The following is a 27023-nucleotide window of genomic DNA, read 5'->3' as shown; positions in this document are numbered from 1 at the left end:
CTTATGAACTTGAGCCAAGTGTCTTGCCATTTTGCAGAATGGTTTGGAGCAGTAAAACCAATACTGCTTTTTGTTAAACATTCTTTGGCCTTTTGCAGTCTTTTTCAGTTTCATCACTGAAACCTCTTGACTGCAGTCATTGTCTGAATGAGTCATTGTCTCCTTATCTTCAATTGGAGAACATTCCTTGTCTTCATTCATGGAAGATGAGGAAGTACCAACATTCCCATTTAATGTCACATTGGGAGATGAGGGACTGGACGAAGGCTGTGGAAGGCTCTCTTTAGAACTGCTCTCAGATTCAGGCACGTAATCATCTTCGCTGATGTCAATGCTGCTAACTGTATCATCTGAAGTGGAAATGATGCCCAAGGATTTTTTGGTAAGCTGTAAATAAAAAAAACATTTTATTTATTTAGTTTTACACCATAATCAAAGTGGATTTCTGTATGCAGGGTTGAATGGGAGTTCAGAGTATATCTAAGATTAAAATAAAATAAGTCTATAAACAATAAAACACTTTGTACCACCTTCACTTTTACAAACATAGGGGCCTTAATTAGTAGTAACTACTACATTCTTAAAAAAAAAATTGTTCAAGCAAGCAGTATGGAGAGCGGGAGCAGCGCATGCCCATTGTGCTTTCAGACTGGCAGCATTTGCGGCGCACAGCTGAACTGTGGCATGTGTACTGCAAATACAGAAGAGTATCGTCCATTCTAGGGCTGAAATGATTCCTCGAGATTAAAAAAAAATAATCATTGGGGGGGGGGGATTAATAAAAAGTAGCATTCCAAAAATTGTAGGGGGATCAGAGATAAATCATTAATTTGTTGATTTTTATAAAGATTTTAATTACATGGTAAAACGCAATGAATGCGTCATTTTTAGCTCATTTCAAGATCTTCAGGATGTTACACTGCACATTTAAGTTTCTTTTGCGGCAGTTTGCACATCAGCTTAAGATATACGAGCAACTCAATGAAGAAAGCACTATTGCGAAATGTTTAAAGGGGTTTTATATATATACTTGATATCCGAAATACACCATTAAAATGATAATAAAAGCTAATAGCCTAACAAATGGCAGAACGAGCTGTAACTGTGCGCGTCGATTTGTTGTTGCAGCACTACTTACAAATACACTGTCAGTCCTCTTTAGCTCCGGGACATCACAGGCCCTTGGTGATGGAGAAGAACTGGTCAAATTAAGAATTACTGTCTCTGCATCACTGTCTGGGTCCTGGCAAAAGAGATGAATATAAATCAAACATGTTGTATGCGCAGATCAACAGTGGCTGCAAGGTGTATACAGAAGTTACATATAATACCTTTTACTACCCTTTTTATTACCTTCAAAATATATTTTTTTAATACCAGCACAACTTTAAGCTGCAACTGTAGTGGCGTAAATGAAATAACTTTCCAAATGGAATAATATATTGCATCACAATGTAACAAGGTCATTATAACTTAACCAACACTGGACTCAAAAACTGCCCACAGAGAATAGAAATAAAGACATAAGAGGAAGGAGACATCTTCATAGATCATTAGTCAGTAAGTCTGATGTGTGAGCAATCTAAAAAAGAAGTGGCCGTGAAGTACGCATAGGTGTTATTAAAATAAATTAAGCTGATACATTTAAGTAAAGCAGAGGGATTAATCAAGATGTTACAATGGGCCTTTGTCCATAGTTTTTAATCAATGTCAAAAAGTAACAATTGCATAACAATGTTGGACATTTGAATGAACAGCTACGCATCAAAATTTGAAACAAATTTCCAAGTGGAAAATAAAAAGAGGAAAAATAAAACCTGGAAGCAACCAGATAATAATAAAGTGCAACTTTACACTGTAATTATGTAAGTATGTGACAGAATTCACTGCCTGTAACATTGGGCCTATGTTGAAGGTCATTGGTTAATTCTGTTTTTTCCTTAAGTCAATGAAAACTTTAATTGACTGACTGATTGCATTATTAATATAATATGTCCTTACCAGATACTCTAACTATTTTTTTAAAGTTAGATATTTAAGATGACTTTATAATTTGTTAATATCTAATGTTGCTCAGTTTAAGCAAACATTTTTGTAATCAGTAAGTTAAGTTCAAAGTAAGTACAGTGCACAGTATGAATACACCTGACCACATCTGAACGTACACACCTGACCACATCTGAACATACACAGAAGGATTTTTATATCTTACATTTAGTTTTTATATATATATATATATATATATATATATATATATATATATATATATATATATATATATATATATATATATATAACTAAATGTAAGATATTAAAATCCTCCTGGTCAGGTTAACAGTGTTGTCAAATTCTTTTTTTTTTTTTATTATTTTCTTTTTTTTTTTACGTACACAAATTTACCGAGGATTGTTTGCTGCACATCAGCTGTAAGGCAAGGATGTCCTGCTTGAGGGAAGATTGGACCTGATCGTCTGGGGTCTGGTGAGGCATGATTGGGCCAACACTTGGTGTTTCCTCTGAACTTTCCTTAGCCTGAAATAAGTTAATATTTGATTTTATATTAATATTTAGTTTATGCAGGCAATGTTTTTGTACATATAATCCACTGGATTTCTATTCATTTCTAGGAGACACTCAACAGAATACAAGAACAATTTAACTACAATATTATACAGACTAAATGAGTACAGTGATTTAGGCTACTTCAATTTCCATGCATGAAATTTCAACAGGAAAATAGGCCTACCTTCAGTCTCCTGGCACATTCATCATGATGGTTTCTCAGTCTTGTGATGCGACGTTCAAACCTGTCTTTGGTCTCCGTGCTGATCCTTTTGTTGGGTTGATTTGGTCTGTTAGAAAGGTGTAATAAACTCAGTAACTGTACACATACATCAAACAGTACACATGCTTTTACACAATGTCCAAACCGCAAGCCATCGCTGTCCCAGCTCATAATCTCACGCTATTACACAGCAGGTGCGACATTCACCAAGATGCAGCAAATGGCCATCAAATTAAGTGAAAATATGAACTCTGTCGACACGGGATTTTATTGTCTTTTGGATCACGAATACGACGACTGACAAAATAATTAATGAGCCCTTATTCCTATAACGTGCTGATAGTGTAGCGCAGGCCTGAACTTGTGATTACCAACATCATTAACGTCTCTCTCCAATCCTAAACTTTTCAATTATGAACAGGACACGGTTTTTTATTATTTTCCATCTGTTGAGGTAAAATTAACGTTCAGAAAAAGTGTCATTAGGTTAATGCCCTCAAATAAGCCGTTAAACTAGCTATGTCCATTAAGTATTAATGTGAAGACGATGTACATTACTGTCTAAACTATAAATCACATCATATAATCAAGCAAATTCTTACCGAACTTAATTTAAGACGCAAACCAACAAGCTTGTTAGTTATGCCTGCCTAAATCTATGTCCTTGCTACCTACAGCTAAATCACCTTTTAATTAAAAGCATCGGTTTAATTGCTTATTTAATTACGATATACCTCCTCATAGTACTACTATAAATAGCCAAAATGAAGTTTACCATGGTATTTATGTTGTAAAACAAACAGTCTTACCTTATTTTCTCCATGTTGTGTCCATTAGAATGATGATCTTCACATGTCGTTGTCATCTCAAAATGGCTGTGAATAAGCTCCTGCGTCTGCACTCCAATTAGTCTCTCCACATCCGAGCAAACTTTTTATAAACTAAAATGGTGGCCGCAGCTGCGTGATGTTAATCTTAATACTTGCGAAATGGGGTCTTGAGATGTCAGGTGAACACACACTCTTGAAACTTCCATTGGGCTCATTGAGCCTTCTGAAAGGGGGGAGGGGGTTGGTTACGGTGGGGACTAAATATGTCAGGTGAACACACAGTTCTTGAAACTTCCATTGGGCTTCTGACAGACAGTCTGTTGCCAGCAGTGTTTTGTTTAGACCCTTACATGACATGAGCAAGCTGATTATGTTTTATGTCTGATGCAAAACAGAAGTGATGAGATCCAAATATCAAATATATAATATGACATAACAATCAATGTAAATTGTGTAAAAAAAAAATTGAAAAGTTCATTTGTTTAATTCAACTCAAATTTTGGAACTCATATATTAAATAAATTCAATGCGCCTAGACTAAGGTACTTTAAGTCTTTGGTTCTTTTCATTGTGATGATTTTGACTCACATTTAACAACAACCCACCAACCCACCCATTCACCATCTCAACAAATTAGAATACTTCATAAGACCAATAAAAAAATGGTAACACTTTACAATATGGGTGCAAAAATATGCATTAATTGATGCTTAACTAATGCGCAGATAATCATGAATTAATGTATGACTCATGAAGAACTAAACCATTAATTAATGATTACTGCATCAGCACTAATGAACATCCTATATAATTAATAAATTAAGTAATCATTAAATTGTTATTAGTTAAATGTGTAATATTGTATTGATTCCTTAATAACATACTATATGAACTAATAGTGTAAATTCATATGTTAATTACCACAGTGGGTCAAAGTCATGCATTTCAACTTCCAGTTGTCTGCTTTAATTAAACATTAGTTAATGATTTTTCTAATGTATCATTACGTTATGACTTTACTTGTTGAGGCACATGACTATTAACTAATTGTTAAGTAATATGTCAATGTGGTTATGGCTTTTGAATTAATTTTTAAATTAGTTAATAGTCATGTGCCCCAGCAAGTAGCTCGAAGCAAGTTCTCGAATCATTTGCAAAACAGTAAATGCATTTCTCAAAACAATTTGTACAAATAGCAAAACACAATGGATTACCTGCAAAAGCCAATCTCTTGCACAAAATCTCTAGTTCATCTTTTAAAAGTAAATATCTGTGTCAATAAACATGTCAGTGCCATGTCCTTGTGTACGGATAAGACAAGTCAAATTGCTTAGTCATGCAGTGTACTCTGAAGGGATGTTCTCTGGAGGGAAGTTTTGATGACAACTGTAAATTGTAGTTTACAAATGTGAACATAGGACATAGGACATAGGATTTTAGAAATGTGAACATAGGACAATCTCTTTAGGGAAAACTGTACATGCGGTGCTGTAGGAATTACAGTGCAGTCTTCCTACACCTCCTGACATTCCTGTCTGTTGGGCCACAAATTCTCATCCACATCACAAGGAATTTCTTCTCTTGCGATGCAGCATGGAAATAATCTTTTTAGAGTGTCTTATACAGCCTCTGCAGGCATTTACTAATTCAGGACAGATTTAGAAAAAAGTCTAATGGAAATGTATAGAAATATGCTTCACATATTATGACAACTTGTTCAACCATTTTGCATGTAAAGACTTATGCAATGAACTAATGAACTAATGCCTAAATGTTGTGGGGGTGAGACTATTCAACAGAGACCCATTATAATACATTTTGATCAACATGACATAAGCAACTGATAATTTAGGAAACAGAGAACTGTACATAATAATTTGCATGGACGTACCAAAGCATTTGCAACTTGTTAAAAAAAACAAGAAACAGAAATAGATAGATAGATAGATAGATAGATAGATAGATAGATAGATAGATAGATAGAAAGAAAGAAAGAAAGAAAGAAAGAAAGAAAGAAAGAAAGAAAGAAAGAAAGAAAGAAAGAAAAAAAGAACGAAAAATGTCCAGAAAAATGGGTTTTAAGTCTCGTCACAAAAGTTACCAGTGGAAGAACACAAGGGAGTCTAGGTCTATGGTGTCAATGCATTGACAAAAGACAGACAGGTAGACACAGCTAGGCAGACAGATAGACATACACAGCTAGGCAGACAGATATACACAGCTAGGCAGACACAGCTAGGCAGTCAGACACAGCTAGGCAGTCAGATAGACATACACAGCTAGGCAGACAGATAGACACAGCTAGGCAGACAGACACAGCTAGGCAGACAGATAGACAGACACAGCTAGGCAGATAGGCAGACAGATAGACAGACACAGCTAGGCAGATAGACAGACAGACACAGCTAGGCAGACAGATAGATAGACACAGATAGGCAGACAGATAGATACAGCTAGGCAGACAGATAGACAAACACACCTAGTCAGACAGATAGACAGACACAGCTAGGCAGACAGATAGACACAGTTAGGCAGACAGACACAGCTAGGCAGTCAGATAGACAGACACAGCTAGGCAAACAGATAGATAGACACAGCTAGGCAGACAGACACAGCTAGGCAGACAGATAGATAGACACAGCTAAGCAGACAGATAGACAGACACAATTGGCAGACAGATAGACAGACGCAGCTAGGCAGACAGATAGACACAGCTAGGCAGACAGATAGACACAGCTAGGCAGACAGACACAGCTAGGCAGACAGACACAGCTGAGCAGACAGATAGGTAGACACATCTAGGCAGACAGATAGGTAGACACAGCTAGGCAGATAGACAGACAGACACAGCTAGGCAGACAGATAGATAGACACAGCTAGGCAGACAGATAGGTAGACACAGCTAGGCAGACAGATAGGTAGACACAGCTAGGCAGACAGATAGACAGACACAGCTAGGCAGACAGATAGACAGACACAGCTAGGCAGAGAGATAGAAAGACACAGCTAGGCAGATAGGCAGACAGATAGACAGACACAGCTAGGCAGATAGACAGACAGACACAGCTAGGCAGTCGGATGGATAGACACAGCTAGGCGGACAGACACAGCTAGGCAGTCAGATAGACAGACACAGCTAGGCAGACAGATAGATAGACACAGATAGGCAGACAGATAGATAAACACAGCTAGGCAGACAGACACAGCTAGGCAGACAGATAGACAGACACAGCTAGGCAGACAGATAGACAGACGCAGCTAGGCAGGCAGATAGACAAAGATAGGCAGACAGATAGACAGACACAGCTAGGCAGACAGATAGATAGACACAGCTAGGCAGACAGTTAGGTAGACACAGCTAGGCAGACAGATAGACAGACACAGCTAGGCAGATAGACAGACAGACACAGCTAGGTAGACAGATAGATAGACACAGCTAGGCAGACAGATAGGTAGACACAGCTAGGCAGACAGATAGACAGACACAGCTAGGCAGACAGATAGACAGACACAGCTAGGCAGAGAGATAGACAGACACAGCTAGGCAGAGAGATAGAAAGACACAGCTAGGCAGATAGGCAGACAGATAGACAGACACAGCTAGGCAGATAGACAGACAGACACAGCTAGGCAGTCAGATAGATAGACACAGCTAGGCAGACAGACACAGCTAGGCAGTCAGATAGACAGACACAGCTAGGCAGACAGATAGATAGACACAGCTAGGCAGACAGACACAGCTAGGCAGACAGATAGACAGACACAGCTAGGCAGACAGAAAGACAGACACAATTGGCAGACAGATAGACAAAGATAGGCAGACAGATATACAGACACAGCTAGGCAGACAGATAGACACAGCTAGGCAGACAGACACAGCTAGGCAGTCAGATAGATAGACACAGCTAGGCAGACAGAAAGACAGACACAATTGGCAGACAGATAGACAGACGCAGCTAGGCAGACAGATAGACACAACTAGGCAGACAGATAGACACAGCTAGGCAGACAGATAGACACAGCTAGGCAGACAGATAGACAGACACAGCTAGGCAGACAGATAGACACAACTAGGCAGACAGATAGACACAGCTAGGCAGACAGATAGACACAGCTAGGCAGACAGATAGACAGACACAGCTAGGCAGACAGATAGACAGACACAGCTAGGCAGAAAGCTGTCTGCACGAGAGCCGGATCGAGGTGCGTCGGGGAATCCCGGGGTATGACAGCCTCCGATGGGGGCGTGGCAGGGGGATTCCTGACACATATGTACGTATATTTATAACTTTAATAATACAGTAAGTATTTACATTCTGCTCAAAATGGGACAGGTCAAAATAGCGATCCGGACAGGCGTAGGTGATTACCAAATTATCACAAAACAAGAAACAGAGTATAAAAGAAACAATGAACAAAGCAAGTGACTGCCATTTGAGCTCCTGATGTCCTGAGCTCAGCCACCCGACTTTATACGGTAGTCTGTAGACATCATCTATGGGAGGTGGGCATGGCTTTATTTAGCTGTAGTGGAGGGAAGGCCTGGACTGAAGTCTAGAACTGACACCTGCACACATGTAAACCACACATCCCATACTATACAATACAACCAGCAAAATTCTGTGGGTTGTAATAACAGTGACAGACAGAAACACAATCTAGAACATAATTAGGTGCTCAATATATAATACAACTTACTTAAGAGTGATTTGTGTAAAATGGTTGGGGCATTAATTTTTTTTTTTTTTACTAAAAATACAGCTCTGAATGACATTTATTATTACAATGTTATATAAGCCAATGGGCCTTATGTAAAACCTGAATAAAAGTATAAAAGCGTCTAAGTGACTAATACATTTGAGACTTAGCATGTGTAAGGGTTTACATTTCTTTTTCTAGTTAATTTTTACTCATTATTTAATTAAAAACAAAAACTTTTTTTTAACAAACAATGTTTTATTAAATTAACAGAACAAAGGCACAGTTTCAAAAATTACAAAAAAAAGCAACACTCCATACACTGTATCAAGCCATTCTGGATATTTATCCCTGAGTTAGAGATGGGCAGTATACCAGTTCATAACGAATATCGGTGTTTATTTTTGTTATGATATGTATTTTTAGTATGCCACAATATCGGTGTATGTCGCTTAAACAACATTTGGAATGCAATGGGGCGGGACACTGTTTGAGAGGGGTTCCTTTTCACTGTTGCACTCGTGAAGGCACAGCTATATGTGTTACTAAGCATGATGGTGAAGATGGATAGGATAGACATTGAAGGCAAAGCGCCTGCACTACTGTGTAACTCAACGCAAATGAGTGCGTTGTGGGGCAAGATTTGATGGGTACATGGGGGTGCAGGCGGTAAAATACTTGTGGGTAAATACTTGTGGTCCTAAAAATATATGTATAAAAACCAAATTACTAAAAACAAATAAACTGTTATATATCATCTGCACAAAAGCAACAATGCCAACTAAAATAAAACGATTTATAGCTATAATATCGGAAGCAAACTCGCACATGGTTCATGTGCGGTAGACTACTATAGCACACCGAGGCACAATCTCTGAAGTGTAAGACAGAGGAGAATCACTGAGTGCTACAGATTTTACTTCATTATTAAACAAAGGTACATACAACACAACAAAACCTGAGCCTGTTTTTTTGTTGTTTGTTTACAAGAGATCGTTTCAGTTGATGTTCTATGTTCTTAAAAGTTCCTTGTTCATGTCCATGTTCATCACTGACACAAAAATTCAAACTTGAGTAAAAGGAAACGTTTGTTTATTTTCCGTTTATTTTTCATTTATATTCAAAAGGGAAGGAGGTGAATTTTTCCTGTGGGCTTTTGCGGGTGGGAGCGGGACAAAACTTAAATATTGCAGGCGGGTGCGGAAAAAAATAACATTTCCGTGGGAGCAGGACAGAACCTTGTGGGAGCCTTCATGAAAGGTCAGTTGGTAAATTGGTAGTTTTATATTTTGTTTTTAGATTTAATTGAATACTGTGCAGTTTACCTGGGCTTGAATTTAAAGGAATAGTATTATTAAAGCACTTTACACATATTTTATGTATTAAAGTTGCCTTTGCATGCTGTTCAGTTGTAAAAGAAGTCTAAACTTTGCAGTTATGGGGAAATAGTAAAGAATCCCCTTGTTTACATTGTGTAGTTGCCAGTTGGTTTACAAAAGATTTATTCAAGTTGTTCGCGAAATAGCACAATAAAAAGGTTCTGTATTTCGTGCCACAATAAATTTTTGTCATAAAGCCTAGCACTACCCTGAGTAAATGCTAAATCTAGATATCTAGATCTCTAGAAATATAGAAATGCATATTACATTTAAAACAAATAAAATCATATAAGAAAAATAGCACAGAAAAGCCGCTTATTAATAAATCTTTTCTTATAAACAAAAATGTACAGAAACGTTGTCTGGTTTGCACTTGTTTTTTCATATTTTTTCCACTAGAGCCCCTCATTGCTTTATTGAGTTATCTTCTCTGGCTGTCATTTGCCCTCACTTTTTTAAACTTACAAATTGATGTAAATTGAAGGCTGGAGACACGAGAAAACATACACAATAAACAATGAGCAGGCCAAACAACAACAAATAGCAAAAAAATTAAAACATGAGAACTTATATATACACAGGTTAAACTGGATGCAGATAGCAATGACAAAAATTTACATACAGGGAAGAGAATGTGAGGGGGCAGTGGAAGCCTCTATTGGCTAAAATCTGAAACAACAAGTCCAAATGCTGAAAACATGTTCTCTGTTGCAATGGGGTCAATTAAAAACTGGATTATTAATTAATTTACTCGATAAATGTAATAATTGTAATAATAATAATAATAATAATAATAATAATAATAATAATAATAATGATAATAATAATAATAATAATAACATAATTAATACAAATAATAATAATAACAACTGGATAAATTTACTTCCCGTGGGCTCACCACCTGCAGGAGGGACCGTAAGGGACGGTGCTGTGAGGATTGGGCAGCGGTCGAAGGCGGGGGCCTGCTTAGACTGCTGCCCCCGCGACCCGAATTACGGATAAGCGGGAGAAAATTAATGAATGAATGAATGGATAAATTTAATAAGTTTAAAACTTGACATGTAACACTCAGACAGATGATTCAGCTTCTATCACTTTGTAGAGTGTGTTGCCCTCATCAGGTTCAGCTGTAAAACACAACCAGAAACACTTTAAATTAATATATTTTATTAAATGTTAGGGTTTTATTTTGTGGTTAATGATGAACACTGCATTCTCACTTTGAGCTCTGTAGCATTTAACTGCCAAAATGAAGGTCACCAGCACATACACAGAGACTGTTACTGCACTGCTGAGGAGCTTCAGAGCCGACAAGTGATTGAAAGAAAGAAATTCTGTGGATATAAATAATAATTATCAATAATAAAATAATAACACTAGTTTACAAGGTTTTTGTTTCCTTCATAATTTTTTAATGTCACTCTGGATAAGGGTGTCTGCTTTTATAGGAAAATATTTGACTTTGAGATAGAAGCTAAAGGAAACATTGAATGTGGTGGAGACTGGAATATTCGTCTTAACCCAAAATTAGACTAATTACAAAATCCAATTAACATATCAGTACATAGAAAAATATACTGTTCTAATGGTGGGACTGGGCATACTAGATCTTTGGAGTGACTTTTATCCTTTAGGTGATTATTATACTTTTTTATTAAAATTCTCATGATGTATTCTCAAGGATAGTTTCTTTTTTATATATATTAAAGAGAAATCGTCATAGAATACAGAGTTGTGATATTGGCCTATCTGATCATGCACCTCTCTCATGCACTGCACACATTAACAATACACCAGGAAGTACACTGTACAGGTATCGTTGGGCAACAGGGTACCGGTGGAAATTGGGCTACTGTTGGCCGAAGGAGGAGAAAGAGATGGGGAAGACGTCTACAGAGACAACAGGGAAAGGAGAAGTCTAGGAGACTAGAGGTTAGGGTTGGTTCTTTAAATGTTGGTACTATGACTGGTAAAGGGAGCGAGGTAGCTGATATGATGGAGAGGAGAAAGGTAGACATGTTGTGTGTTTAGGAGACCAAGTGGAAAGGGAGTAATGCCAGGAATATTGGAGGTGGGTTTAAATTGTTCATTGTGTGGATGGAAAGAGAAATGGTGTAGGGGTGATTCTGAAGGAAGAATACAGTAAGAGTGTAGTGAAGGTGAAGAGAGTTTCTGATAGGGTGATGAATGTAAAGCTGCAAGTTTAAGGGGTGAACGATTGGTGATTGGGGCAGCTTTCAATGGGCATGTAGGTGAAGGAAACAGAGGTGATGAGGAGGTGAGGGGTAGGTATGGCCTAAATGAGAGGAATGTGGAAGGGCAGATGGTGGTAGATTTTGCTACTATGTTCTATGTAGGAAATGCAACCTGAAGGAGATTGGAGACTGTAAGGTGTTGGCATGGGACAGTGTAGCTAGACAGCATCGGATGGTGGTCTGTAGGATGGTTTTGGAAGTGAAGAAGAAGAGGAGGAGAGTGAGGACTGAAAGAAGAATAAGATGGTGGAAACTGAAGGAGGAAGACTGTAGTGTGAGATTCAGGGAGGAGGTCAGACAGGGGCTCAGTGGTGGTGAAGAGGTGCTGGATGATTGGGCATCTACTGCTGAAGTGATAAGGGAGACAGCTAGAAAGGTACTTGGTGTGACATCTGGAAATAGAAAGGAAATCAAAGAAACATGGTGGTGGAATGAGGAAGTGCAGGACAGCATAAGGAGAAAGAGGTTGGCAAAACAGAATTGGAATCAACAGAGTGATGAGAAAAGTAGGCAGGAGTACAAGGAGATGCGGCAGCAGGTAAAGAAGGATGTGACGAAAGCCAAGGAAAAGGCATATGAGGAGCTGTATGAGAAGTTGGACACTAAGTAAGGAGAAAAGGATTTATACAGATTGGCCAGGCCGAGAGACCGAGCTTGGAAAGATGTGCTGCAAGTTAGAGCAATAAACGATGGAGATGGAAATGTGTTGACCAGTGAGGAGAGTGTGTTGAGAAGATGGAGGGAGTATTTTGAGCAACTGATGAACAAGGAAAATGAAAGAGAGAGAAAAGGTTAGATGGTGTAGAGGTTGTGAAGCAGGAAGTGGGTAGGACCAGTTAGGAGGAAGTTGGAGCATGGAGCTGTTTAGGAGAGATGGCAGTGGAGTTTTTAACCTGAGGAATTGAGGAGGAGTGTGCTGGTGAGGAGTGTGCTGGTAACGGTTTTTAAGAATAAGAGAGATGTGCAGACCTGCAGTAACTACAGGGGAATTAAGTTGATCAGTCACACCATGAAGTTATGGGAAACAGTAGTGGAAGCCAGGCTGAGAGAAGAGGTGACCATCTGTGAGCAACAGTGGTTTTATGCTGAGGAAGAGCACCACAGATGCCTTATTTGCTTTGAGAATGTTGATTGAGAAGTACAGAGAAGGTCAGAAGAAGTTGCATTGTGTGTTTGTGGATTTAGAGAAAGCATATGACAGGGTGCCGAGAGAGGAGTTGTGGTATTGTATGAGGAAGTCAGGTGTTTTAGAGATGTATTTGAGGGTGGTGCAGGACATGTATGAGGACAGTGTGACAGGAGGTGGAGCTGGAGGTAGAAGAGCTGAAGATGTCAAGGTTTTCGTTGGGAGTGAAGACGATGGACAGGATTAGAAAATGATTTTATTAGAGGGACAGCACATGTAGGACGTTTTGGAGACACGGTGAGGGAGGTGAGATTGAGATGGTTTGGACATGTGCAGAGGAGGGACATGGGGTATATTGGTAGGAGAATGCTGAGGATGGAGCTACCAGGAAGCAGGAAAAGACCAAGAAAAAGGAGGAGGTTTATGGTTGTGGTGAAGGAAGACATGCAGGTAGTTGGTGTGACAGAGGCAGATGTTGAGGACAGGGGGTGGGGGGGGGGGGTGGAGACGGATGATCCGCACCCCCCCTGTCCTCTACATCTGCCTCTGTCACACCAACTACCTGCATGTCTTTAACCAGATTGTTTAACAAGATTCTGGAAGGTGAGAGGATGCCTGAGGAATGGAGGAGGAGTGTGCTGGTACCAGTTTTTAAGAATAAGGGAGATGTGCAGACCTGCAGTAAGTACAGGGGATTTAAGTTGATCAGTCACACCATGAAGTTATGGGAAAGAGTAGTGGAATACTGAACACCTTTGGGATGAGCTGGAACACTGACTATACCCCAGGCCTCCAGTTCATCCAAATGGTGTTCAGTAGGGATGAGATCAGAGCTCTATAGCAGGCCACTCAAGATCTTCCTATCCAAAGCAAGTAAACCAGATCTTCAAAGAACTCACTTTGTGCACAGGGGCAATGCCATGCTGGAACAGATTTGGGTTTCCAAGTGCAAGAAAATGCTAAATTATATTATAGCGCATCCACAGACGTTCTGTACAATTGAGTGCCTCCAGCTTTTTGGCAACAGTTTGGAAAAGAACCACATATAGCAGGAACGGTCAGTTGACCAAATACTTTCAGCAATTCCAAAAAAGTATCCACACTGTACAAATTGTAAATTAAAAAGGAATGCAATAATTTACAAATCTCAAAAACGTATATTTTATTCACGAGAGAATATAGATAACATATCACATGTTGAAAGTGAGACATTTTGAAATGTCATGGCAAATATTGGCTCATTTTGGATTTCATGAGAGCGACACATTCCAAAAAAGTTGGGACAGGTAGCAATCAGAGGCCAGAAAAGTTAAATGTACATATAAGGAACAGCTGGAGGACCAATTTGAAACTTATTAGGTCAATTGGCAACATGATTGGGTACAAAAAGGGCCTCTCCGAGTGGCAGTGTCTCTCAGAAGTCAAGATGGGCAGAGGATCACCAATTCCCCAATGCTGCAGCGAAAAAGTTTCCCAGGGAAAAATTTCAAAATGTTTAAAGTTATCATCGTCTACAGTGCATAATATCATCCAAAGATTCAGAGAATCTGGAACAATCTCTGTGCATGAGGGTCAAGGCCGGAAAACCATACTGGATGACCGTGATCTTCGGGCCCTTAGACGGCACTGCATCACATACAGGAATGCTACTGTAATGGAAATCACAACATGGGCTCAGTAATACATCCAGTAAACATTGTCGTTGAACACAATCCACCGTGCCATTCGTCGTTGTCAGCTAAAACTCTATAGGTCAAAAAAGAAGCCATTTCTAAACATGATCCAGAAGCGCAGACATATTTCCTGGGCCAGGTCTCATTTAAAATGGACTGTGGCAAAGTGGAAAACTGTTCTGTGGTCAGACGAATCAAAATTAGAAGTTCTTTTTGGAAAACTGGGACATCTTGTCATCCGGACTAAAGAGGACAAAGACAACCCAAGTTGTTATCAGCGCTCAGTTCAGAAGCCTGCATCTCTGATAGTATGGGGTTGCATAAGTGCGTGTGGCATCGGCAGCTTACACATCTGGAAAGGCACCATCAATGCTGAAATGTATATCCAAGTTCTAGAACAACATATGCTCCCATCCAGACGTCGTCTCTTTCAGGGAAGACCTTGCATTTTCCAACATGACAATGCTAGACAACATACTGCATCAATTACAAGATCATGGCTGCATAGAAGAAGGTTACGAGTACTGAAATGGCCAGCCTGCCGTCCAGATCTCTTACCTATAGAACATTTGGTGCATCTTAAAGAGGAAGATGCGACAAAAGAAGACCTAAGACAGTTGAGCAACTAGAAGACTGTATTAGACAAGAATGGGACAACATTCCTATTCCTAAACTTGAGCAACTTGTTTCCACAGTCCCCAGACATTTGCAGACTGTTATAAAAAGAAAATGGGATGCCACACAGTAGTAAACATGGCCTTGTCCCAACTTTGTTGCGATGTGTTGATGCCATGAAATTTAAAATCAACTTATTTTTCCCTTAAAATTATAAATTTAATCATTTAATTATAAGTTTAATCATTTGATATGTCATCTATGTTTGAAACTATATACGAAAACTATATATATATAGAAAACAATTCTGACACACATACATGTTCACTGCATGTTTAAAAGCCTTTCTTACTGATTACTTCTGGTAGATACAATGTAAACTCATTTCTCTGCATTTATTACTTATCACTACAAAACTGGGAAATGTAGCCAGGTAGTTAAAATAACATGTAATTACTACTCTCTATGACTGATAGCCACAATTCTTTGGAATATAGTAAGAGTATTTAGTGTCCTGCTGATTTAAAATAGTCAACAACATTTACACTATAATTACTTTGAACTGCACTGTATAAAACTGTATGTCATGTTATTGCAACATATTTATGTTTATATTTCCATTTTAATTAGCATATGAATTCACAATCACTTTATTTAACAAATGATGACTGCAACCTCCATCCATCCCACTAAAGTGTAAACAGCACAGTGATTTTAATAATGATTTTGCTTTCGATAAACTTACGTGTGAATGCTGAGATTTGGGTTGGTGATCCTGAAGTTTGGTTATCTGCAGCAACTGCAGTAACAGTGAATGTGTATTTTACTCCAGCAGTCAAAGCAATGACAGTATATGATGAGTCTGAAGTGTTAATGCTGTTATTCACACTGCCATCAGTCCACTGTACTATAAAGTAGGACCTGCGCCCAGGTGGCTCATTCCAGGTTAAAAACGCAGATGATGTCATTTTGTTAAATGCCGTTAGATTGCTCACAACATCTGGCTCTGCAAATCATGCACACACACATACAAATGTGTTAATAGCTGAGAGATATTAAGTTTGATATAGTTTCATAAATTTACTGAAGATGTGGTAAAGGGTGCTTTATTTGCATTGATATTCCCAATAAGAACTGAATGTTTCTAGTGCAGCACTGTGAGGTTGTATTTTAATATTGATGTACATTTGTATCTAAATTTTTAGTGACATTTATTGTAAATTTTTTACAAATACAGAGAATCTGTTACAAGTCAGTCTTCTTTCAATTCATTGCTATTAAAGATGTACATCTCCATAACTGAGGCCGTTGCAATTCGCATTTCGGTGCATAGCAATGATATGATACATTGAAGATACATATGAAGCAGCTACCGATGTCATGTGATATGATTCACCCCATTACTACACAGTGTGATCTGATTGCAATTTGATTTAACACAATGCGATTCAATGGAAAAAAATTTATGCTATGCAATTCAATATGGAACATATATGTGGCTTTTATTTCTGTGGTCTAGAGAGACAGCAAATCATAAATTTACTTAAGTTCCATCTGATTTCTAACGCATGGCCCTTTCACAAACAGTCCATTTGTAATGCAAAAAAAGTAAAATAAAATATTACATGAAATCGAGGCTCTTGTCCTGTTCTGTCTCCAGGAAGATGTAGCTCTACCTTTGCCATGTTAATCTATATTCTATGTGACTCTCAGTACACGCCTCGGTCTCCTTAGTGTTGTGATACTTCTTTAACGCGTAACAGCAGTGGTCTACTCATCTACTAATAATTATATATACAGTATGTAATGTGCATGGTGTTATATTCTAGCTTCACTGTTCTTACCCCACGCGTGTTTGTGGGTTCTTGGTTTTGTTATGCTAAAACTGTTCATCAAGTTTGCAGTTAGAACACCGACAAGGAGCTTGGAAGATCACAACTCTTAGTTAATTGAACATCGGGAGGTGAAACTTATACAGAAGCCCTAGCACATTATCTCCAGATCTTATTTAAAATTGTAATACATCATTTATAACCTTAAATTTCATTAGCTATATCTAAATAAATTGTTTTTACAGATATAAATATATTCAAAACAATGCATCACAATACAAATGCAAATTTGTATCTGATGACTTATTTAAATCGATGCATCACATCATTAACTTTTATGCTGATGCATTGATGAGAATTGGTGAATCTTAACATCCCAAAAAGCTATAAAAAAAAAAGCACACGATTGGAAAAAAACATTAGCAACCTCGCAGAAAAATAAGAAAAAGGGACCATAGGTCAATAATAAATATTCACAGCATGACAGAGACATGTAACAATACAATACATCAGCAATATATTAACAAATTATATTCATGCTGTAAAAAAAAAAAAAGTAAATCTAAACTTATAGTACAGCACTTACTTGTGAATGCTGAGATTTGAGATGGTGATCCTGTAGTTTGGTTATCTGTAGCAACTGCACTAACAGTGAATGTGTAGTTCACACCAGCAGTCAGAGCAGTGACATTGTAAAACACGTTTGAAGTGTTACTGCTGTTATTCACACTGCCATCAGTCCACTGTACTATAAAGTAGGACCTGTTCCCAGGTGGCTCATTCCAATTTAGAAACACAGATGATGTAGTTTTGTACGATATCGTTAGATTGCTTACCACATCTGGCTCTGCAGAACATATACACACACACACACAAACACACAGACACACACACACACACACACACACACACACACACACACACACACACACACACACACACACACACACACACACACACAAATACAACACCACAAATGTGTTAATAAATGACAGCTGTTAAGTTTGATACTTTAAACATTGTCCATAGTTCATTCAAGACAAATCTTTAAGATAGAAGCTAAAGGAAACATTGAATGTGGTGGAGACTGGAATATTCGTCTTAACCCAAAATTAGACTAATTACAAAATCCAATTAACACATCAGTACAGAGAAAAATATACTGTTCTAATGGTGGGACTGGGCATACTAGATCTTTGGAGTGACTTTTATCCTTTAGGTGATTATTATACTTTTTTATTAAAATTCTCATGATGTATACTCTAAGATAGTTTCTTTTTTATAAATATTAAAGAGAAATCGTCATAGAATACAGAGTTGTGATTTTGGCCAATCTGATCATGCACCTCTCTCATGCACACACACATACAAATGTGTTAATAGCTGAGAGATATTAAGTTTGATATAGTTTCATAAATTTACTGAAGATGTGGTAAAGGGTGCTTTATTTGCATTGATATTCCCAATAAGAACTGAATGTTTCTAGTGCAGCACTGTGAGGTTGTATTTTAATATTGATGTACATTTGTATCTAAATTTTTAGTGACATTTATTGTTAATTTTTTACAAATACAGAGAATCTGTTACAAGTCAGTCTTCTTTCAATTCATTGCTATTAAAGATGTACATCTCCATAACTGAGGCCGTTGCAATTCGCATTTCGGTGCATAGCAATGATATGATACATTGAAGATACATATGAAGCAGCTACCGATGTCATGTGATATGATATATATTAACAAGTTTGATACTTTAAACATTGTCCATAGTTCATTCAAGACAAATCTTTAAGATAGAAGCTGAAGGAAACATTGAATGTGGTGGAGACTGGAATATTCGTCTTAACCCAAAATTAGACTAATTACAAAATCCAATTAACACATCAGTACATAGAAAAATATACTGTTCTAATGGTGGGACTGGGCATACTAGATCTTTAGAGTGACTTTTATCCTTTAGGTGATTATTATACTTTTTTATTAAAATTCTCATGATGTATACTCAAGGATAGTTTCTTTTTTATAAATATTAAAGAGAAATCATCATAGAATACAGACTTGTGATTTTGATTCACCCCATTACTACACAGTGTGATCTGATTGCAATTTGATTTAACACAATGCGATTCAATGGAAAAAAATGTATGCTATGCAATTCAATATGGAACATATATGTGGCTTTTATTTCTGTGGTCTAGAGAGACAGCAAATCATAAATTTACTTAAGTGCCATCTGATTTCTAACGCATGGCCCTTTCACAAACAGTCCATTTGTAATGCAAAAAAAGTAAAATAAAATATTACATGAAATCGAGGCTCTTTTCCTGTTTTGTCTCCAGGAAGATGTAGCTCTACCTTTGCCATGTTAATCTATATTCTATGTGACTCTCAGTACACGCCTCGGTCTCCGTAGTGTTTTGATACTTCTTTAACGCGTAACAGCAGTGGTCTACTCATTTACTAATAATTATATATACAGTATGTAATGTGCATGGTGTTATATTCTAGCTTCACTGTTCTTACCCCACGCGTGTTTGTGGGTTCTTGGTTTTGTTATGCTAAAACTGTTCATCACGTTTGCAGTTAGAACACCGACAAGGAGCTTGGAAGATCACAACTCTTAGTTTATTGAACATCGGGAGGTGAAACTTATACAGAAGCCCTAGCAGATTATCTCCAGATCTTAATTAAAATTGTAATACATTATTTATAACCTTAAATTTCATTAGCTATATCTAAATAAATTGTTTTTACAGATATAAATATATTCAAAACAATGCATCGCAATACAAATGCAAATTTGTATCTGATGACTTATTTAAATCGATGCATCACATCATTAACTTTTATGCTGATGCATTGATGAGAATTGGTGAATCTTAACATCCCAAAAAGCTATAAAAAAAAAAGCACACAATTGGAATAAAACATTAGCAACCTCGCAGAAAAATAAAAATAAGGGACCATAGGTCAATAATAAATATTCCAGCATGACAGAGACATGTAACAATACAATACATCAGCAATATATTAACAAATTATATTCATGCTGTAAAAAAAAAAAAAGTAAATCTAAACTTATAGTACAGCACTTACTTGTGAATGCTGAGATTTGAGATGGTGATCCTGTAGTTTGGTTATCTGCAGCAACTGCACTAACAGTGAATGTGTAGTTCACTCCAACAGTCAGAGCAGTGACATTGTAAAACACGTTTGAAGTGTTACTGCTGTTATTCACACTGCCATCAGTCCACTGTACTATAAAGTAGGACCTGTTCCCAGGTGGCTCATTCCAATTTAGAAACACAGATGATGTAGTTTTGTACGATATCGTTAGATTGCTTACCACATCTGGCTCTGCAGAACATATACACACACACACACAAACACACAGACACACACACGCACACACACACACACACACACACACACACACACAAATACAACACCACAAATGTGTTAATAACTGACAGCTGTTAAGTTTGATACTTTAAACATTGTTCATAGTTCATTCAACACAAATCTTTAAGATAGAAGCTAAAGGAAACATTGAATGTGGTGGAGACTGGAATATTCGTCTTAACCCAAAATTAGACTAATTACAAAATCCAATTAACACATCAGTACATAGAAAAATATACTGTTCTAATGGTGGGACTGGGCATACTAGATCTTTGGAGTGACTTTTATCCTTTAGGTGATTATTATACTTTTTTATTAAAATTCTCATGATGTATACTCAAGGATCGTTTCTTTTTTATATATATTAAAGAGAAATCGTCATAGAATACAGAGTTGTGATATTGGCCTATCTGATCATGCACCTCTCTCATGCACTGCACACATTAACAATATACCAGGAAGTACACTGTACAGGTATCGTTGGCCAACAGGGTACCGGTGGAAATTGGGCTACTGTTTGCCGAAGGAGGAGAAAGAGATGAGGAAGACGTCTACAGAGACAACAGGGAAAGGAGAAGTCTAGAAGACTAGAGGTTAGGGTTGGTACTTTAAATGTTGGTACTATGACTGGTAAAGGGACCGAGGTAGCTGAAATGATGGAGAGGAGAAAGGTAGACATGTTGTGTGTTTAGGAGGCCAAGTGGAAAGGGAGTAATGCCAGGAATATTGGAGGTGGGTTTAAATTGTTCATTGTGTGGATGGAAAGAGAAATGGTGTAGGGGTGATTCTGAAGGAAGAATACAGTAAGAGTGTAGTGAAGGTGAAGAGAGTTTCTGATAGGGTGATGAATGTAAATCTGCAAGTTGAAGGGGTGATGATAAATGTCATCAGTGCTTATGCTCCACAAGTCGGCTGTGAGATGGAGGAGAAGGAGAAATTTTTGAGTGAATTAGATGAAGTGGTAGAAGGTGTACCTAGCAATGAACGATTGGTGATTGGGGCAGCTTTCAATGGGCATGTAGGTGAAGGGAACAGAGGTGATGAGGAGGTGAGGGGTAGGTATGGCCTAAATGAGAGGAATGTGGAAGGGCAGATGGTGGTAGATTTTGCTAAAAAGATGGAAATGGCAGTGGTAAATACTAATTTTAAGAAAAAGGATGAGCAAAGAGTGACATATAAGAGTGGAGGAAGGTGCACAAAGGTGAACTATGTTCTATGTAGGAGATGCAACCTGAAGGAGATTGGAGACTGTAAGGTGTTGGCATGGGACAGTGTAGCTAGACAACATCGGATGGTGGTCTGTAGGATGGTTTTGGAAGTGAAGAAGAAGAGGAGGAAAGTGAGGACTGAAAGAAGAATAAGATGGTGGAAACTGAAGGAGGAAGACTGTAGTGTGAGATTTAGGGAGGAGGTCAGACAGGGGCTCAGTGGTGGTGAAGAGGTGCTGGATGATTGGGCATCTACTGCTGAAGTGATAAGGGAGACAGCTAGAAAGGTACTTGGTGTGACATCTGGAAATAGAAAGGAAGACAAAGAAACATGGTGGTGGAATGAGGAAGTGCAGGACAGCATAAGGAGAAAGAGGTTGGCAAAACAGAATTGGAATCAACAGAGTGATGAGAAAAGTAGGCAGGAGTACAAGGAGATGCGGCAGCAGGTAAAGAGGGATGTGACGAAAGCCAAGAAAAAGGCATATGAGGAGCTGTATGAGAAGTTGGACACTAAGTAAGGAGAAAAGGATTTATACAGATTGGCCAGGCCGAGAGACCGAGCTTGGAAAGATGTGCTGCAAGTTAGAGCAATAAACGATGGAGATGGAAATGTGTTGACTAGTGAGGAGAGTGTGTTGAGAAGATGGAGGGAGTATTTTGAGCAACTGATGAACAAGGAAAATGAGAGAGAGAGAAAAGGTTAGATGGTGTAGAGGTGGTGAAGCAGGAACTGGGTAGGACCAGTTAGGAGGAAGTTGGAGCATTGAGCTGTTTAGGAGAGATGGCAGTGGAGTTTTTAACCAGATTGTTTAACAACATTCTGGAAGGTGAGAGGATGCCTGAGGAATTAAAGGGGGAGTGTGCTGGTGAGTAGTGTGCTGGTAACGGTTTTTAAGAATAAGGGAGATGTGCAGACCTGCAGTAACTACAGGGGAATTAAGTTGATCAGTCACACCATGAAGTTATGGGAAAGAGTAGTGGAAGCCAGGCTGAGAGAAAAGGTGACCATCTGTGAGCAACAGTGGTTTTATGCTGAGGAAGAGCTCCACAGATGCCTTATTTGCTTTGAGAATGTTGATTGAGAAGTACAAAGAAGGTCAGAAGGAGTTGCATTGTGTGTTTGTGGATTTAGAGAAAGCATACGACAGGGTGCCGAGAGAGGAGTTGTGGTATTGTATGAGGAAGTCAGGTGTTTTAGAGAAGTATTTGAGGGTGGTGCAGGACATGTCTGAGGACAGTGTGACAGGAGGTGGAGCTGGAGGTAGAAGAGCTGAAGATGTCATGGTTTTCGTTGGGAGTGACGACAATGGACAGGATTAGAAAATGATTTTATTAGGGGGACAGCACATGTAGGACGTTTTGGAGACAAGGTGAGGGAGGTGAGATTGAGATGGTTTGGACATGTGCAGAGGAGGGACATGGGGCATATTGGTAGGAGAATGCTGAGGATGGAGCTACCAGGAAGCAGGAAAAGACCAAGACCAAGGAGGAGGTTTATGGTTGTGGTGAAGGAAGACATGCAGGTAGTTGGTGTAACATAGGCAGATGTTGAGGAAAGGGGGGGGGGGGGGTTGGGGGTGGAGACGGATGATCCGCACCCCCCTGTCCTCTACATCTGCCTCTGTCACACCAACTACCTGCATGTCTTTAACCAGATTGTTTAACAAGATTCTGGAAGGTGAGAGGATGCCTAAGGAATGGAGGAGGAGTGTGCTGGTACCGGTTTTTAAGAATAAGGGAGATGTGCAGACCTGCAGTAAGTACAGGGGATTTAAGTTGATCAGTCACACCATGAAGTTATGGGAAAGAGTAGTGGAATACTGAACACCTTTGGGATGAGCTGGAACACTGACTATACCCCAGGCCTCCAGTTCATCCAAATGATGTTCAGTAGGGATGAGATCAGAGCTCTATAGCAGGCCACTCAAGATCTTCCTATCCAAAGCAAGTAAACCAGATCTTCAAAGAACTCACTTTGTGCACAGGGGCAATGCCATGCTGGAACCGATTTGGGTTTCCAAGTGCAAGAAAATGCTAAATTATATTATAGCGCATCCACAGACGTTCTGTACAATTGAGTGCCTCCAGCTTTTTGGCAACAGTTTGGAAAAGAACCACATATAGCAGGAACTGTCAGTTGACCAAATACTTTCAGCAATTCCAAAAAAGTATCCACACTGTACAAATTGTAAATTAAAAAGGAATGCAATAATTTACAAATCTCAAAAACGTATATTTTATTCACGAGAGAATATAGATAACATATCACATGTTGAAAGTGAGACATTTTAAAATGTCATGCCAAATATTGGCTCATTTTGGATTTCATGAGAGCGACACATTCCAAAAAAGTTGGGACAGGTAGCAATCAGAGGCCAGAAAAGTTAAATGTACATATAAGGAACAGCTGGAGGACCAATTTGAAACTTATTAGGTCAATTGGCAACATGATTGGGTACAAAAAGGGCCTCTCCGAGTGGCAGTGTCTCTCAGAAGTCAAGATGGGCAGAGGATCACCAATTCCCCCAATGCTGCAGCGAAAAAGTTTCCCAGGGAAAAATTTCAAAATGTTTAAAGTTATCATCGTCTACAGTGCATAATATCATCCAAAGATTCAGAGAATCTGGAACAATCTCTGTGCATGAGGGTCAAGGCCGGAAAACCATACTGGATGACCGTGATCTTCGGGCCCTTAGACGGCACTGCATCACATACAGGAATGCTACTGTAATGGAAATCACAACATGGGCTCAGTAATACATCCAGTAAACATTGTCGTTGAACACAATCCACCGTGCCATTCGTCGTTGTCAGCTAAAACTCTATAGGTCAAAAAAGAAGCAATTTCTAAACATGATCCAGAAGCGCAGACATTTTCCCTGGGCCAGGTCTCATTTAAAATGGACTGTGGCAAAGTGGAAAACTGTTCTGTGGTCAGACGAATCAAAATTAGAAGTTCTTTTTGGAAAACTGGGACATCATGTCATCCGGACTAAAGAGGACAAAGACAACACAAGTTGTTATCAGCGCTCAGTTCAGAAGCCTGCATCTCTGATGGTATGGGGTTGCATAAGTGCGTGTGGCATCGGCAGCTTACACATCTGGAAAGGCACCATCAATGCTGAAATGTATATCCAAGTTCTAGAACAACATATGCTCCCATCCAGACGTCGTCTCTTTCAGGGAAGACCTTGCATTTTCCAACATGACAATGCTAGACAAAATACTGCATCAATTACAACATCATGGCTGAATAGAAGAAGGATCAGGGTACTGAAATGGCCAGCCTGCCGTCCAGATCTCTTACCTATAGAACATTTGGCGCATCATAAAGAGGAAGATGCGACAAAAGAAGACCTAAGACAGTTGAGCAACTAGAAGCCTGTATTAGACAAGAATGGGACAACATTCCTATTCCTAAACTTGAGCAACTTGTTTCCACAGTCCCCAGACGTTTGCAGACTGTTATAAAAAGAAAATGGGATGCCACACAGTAGTAAACATGGCCTTGTCCCAACTTTGTTGCGATGTGTTGATGCCATGAAATTTAAAATCAACTTATTTTTCCCTTAAAATTTTACATTTTCGCAGTTTAAACATTTGATATGTCATCTATGTTGAAACTATATATGAAAACTATATATATATAGAAAACAATTCTGACACACATACATGTTCACTGCATGTTTAAAAGACTTTCTTACTGATTACTTCTGGTAGATACAATGTAAACTCATTACTCTGCACTTATCACTTATCACTACAAAACTGGGAAATGTAGCCAGGTAGTTAAAATAACATGTAATTCCTACTCTCTATGACTGATAGCCACAATTCTTTGGAATATAGTAAGAGTATTTAGTGTCCTACTGATTTAAAATTGTCAACAACATTTACACTATAATTACTTTGAACTGCACTGTATAAAACTGTATGTCATGTTATTGCAACATATTTATGTTTATATTTCCATTTTAATTAGCATATGAATTCACAAACACTTTATTTAACAAATGATGACTGCAACCTCCATCCATCCCACTGAAGTGTAAACTGCACAGTGATTTTAATAATGATTTTGCTTTCGATAAACTTACGTGTGAATGCTGAGATTTGAGTTGGTGATCCTGAAGTTTGGTTATCTGCAGCAACTGCAGTAACAGTGAATGTGTATTTTACTCCAGCAGTCAAAGCAATGACAGTATATGATGAGTTTGAAGTGTTAATGCTGTTATTCACACTGCCATCAGTCCACTGTACTATAAAGTAGGACATGCACCCAGGTGGCTCATTCCAGGTTAAAAACGCAGATGATGTCATTTTGTTAAATGCCGTTAGATTGCTCACAACATCTGGCTCTGCAAATCATGCACACACACATACAAATGTGTTAATAGCTGAGAGATATTAAGTTTGATATAGTTTCATAAATTTACTGAAGATGTGGTAAAGGGTGCTTTATTTGCATTGATATTCCCAATAAGAACTGAATGTTTCTAGTGCAGCACTGTGAGGTTGTATTTTAATATTGATGTACATTTGTATCTAAATTTTTTGTGACATTTATTGTTAATTTTTTACAAATACAGAGAATGTGTTAAAAGTCAGTCTTCTTTCAATTCATTGCTATTAAAGATGTACATCTCCATAACTGAGGCCGTTGCAATTCGCATTTCGGTGCATAGCAATGATATGATACATTGAAGATACATATGAAGCAGCTACCGATGTCATGTGATATGATTCACCCCATTACTACACAGTGTGATCTGATTGCAATTTGATTTAACACAATGCGATTCAATGGAAAAAAATGTATGCTATGCAATTCAATATGGAACATATATGTGGCTTTTATTTCTGTGGTCTAGAGAGACAGCAAATCATAAATTTACTTAAGTGCCATCTGATTTCTAACGCATGGCCCTTTCACAAACAGTCCATTTGTAATGCAAAAAAAGTAAAATAAAATATTACATGAAATCGAGGCTCTTTTCCTGTTTTGTCTCCAGGAAGATGTAGCTCTACCTTTGCCATGTTAATCTATATTCTATGTGACTCTCAGTACACGCCTCGGTCTCCGTAGTGTTTTGATACTTCTTTAACGCGTAACAGCAGTGGTCTACTCATTTACTAATAATTATATATACAGTATGTAATGTGCATGGTGTTATATTCTAGCTTCACTGTTCTTACCCCACGCGTGTTTGTGGGTTCT

At 38.4% G+C, this 27023-nt stretch overlaps 2 long non-coding RNA genes across 2 annotated transcripts; both read right to left on the bottom strand.

Annotated features, from left to right (window-relative positions):
* Window positions 1–2399: 2399 nt before the first annotated feature.
* On the bottom strand, window positions 2400–3704 carry LOC310726916. Its single transcript, XR_014533865.1, has 3 exons — window positions 3595–3704; window positions 2747–2852; window positions 2400–2532 (listed from the first exon to the last, which is right to left on the bottom strand). It is a non-coding gene; the product is annotated as an uncharacterized lncRNA (long non-coding RNA).
* Window positions 3705–10721: 7017 nt separating this feature from the next.
* On the bottom strand, window positions 10722–25987 carry LOC310726930. Its single transcript, XR_014533880.1, has 3 exons — window positions 25903–25987; window positions 10913–11026; window positions 10722–10819 (listed from the first exon to the last, which is right to left on the bottom strand). It is a non-coding gene; the product is annotated as an uncharacterized lncRNA (long non-coding RNA).
* Between the last annotated feature and the right edge of the window lie 1036 nt (window positions 25988–27023).

The sequence above is a fragment of the Silurus aristotelis genome (assembly GCF_946808225.1).
Source record: "Silurus aristotelis genome assembly, chromosome: 5".
Classification (NCBI taxonomy): Eukaryota; Metazoa; Chordata; class Actinopteri; order Siluriformes; family Siluridae; genus Silurus; species Silurus aristotelis.
This window is presented reverse-complemented; position numbering and strand designations above follow the sequence as displayed.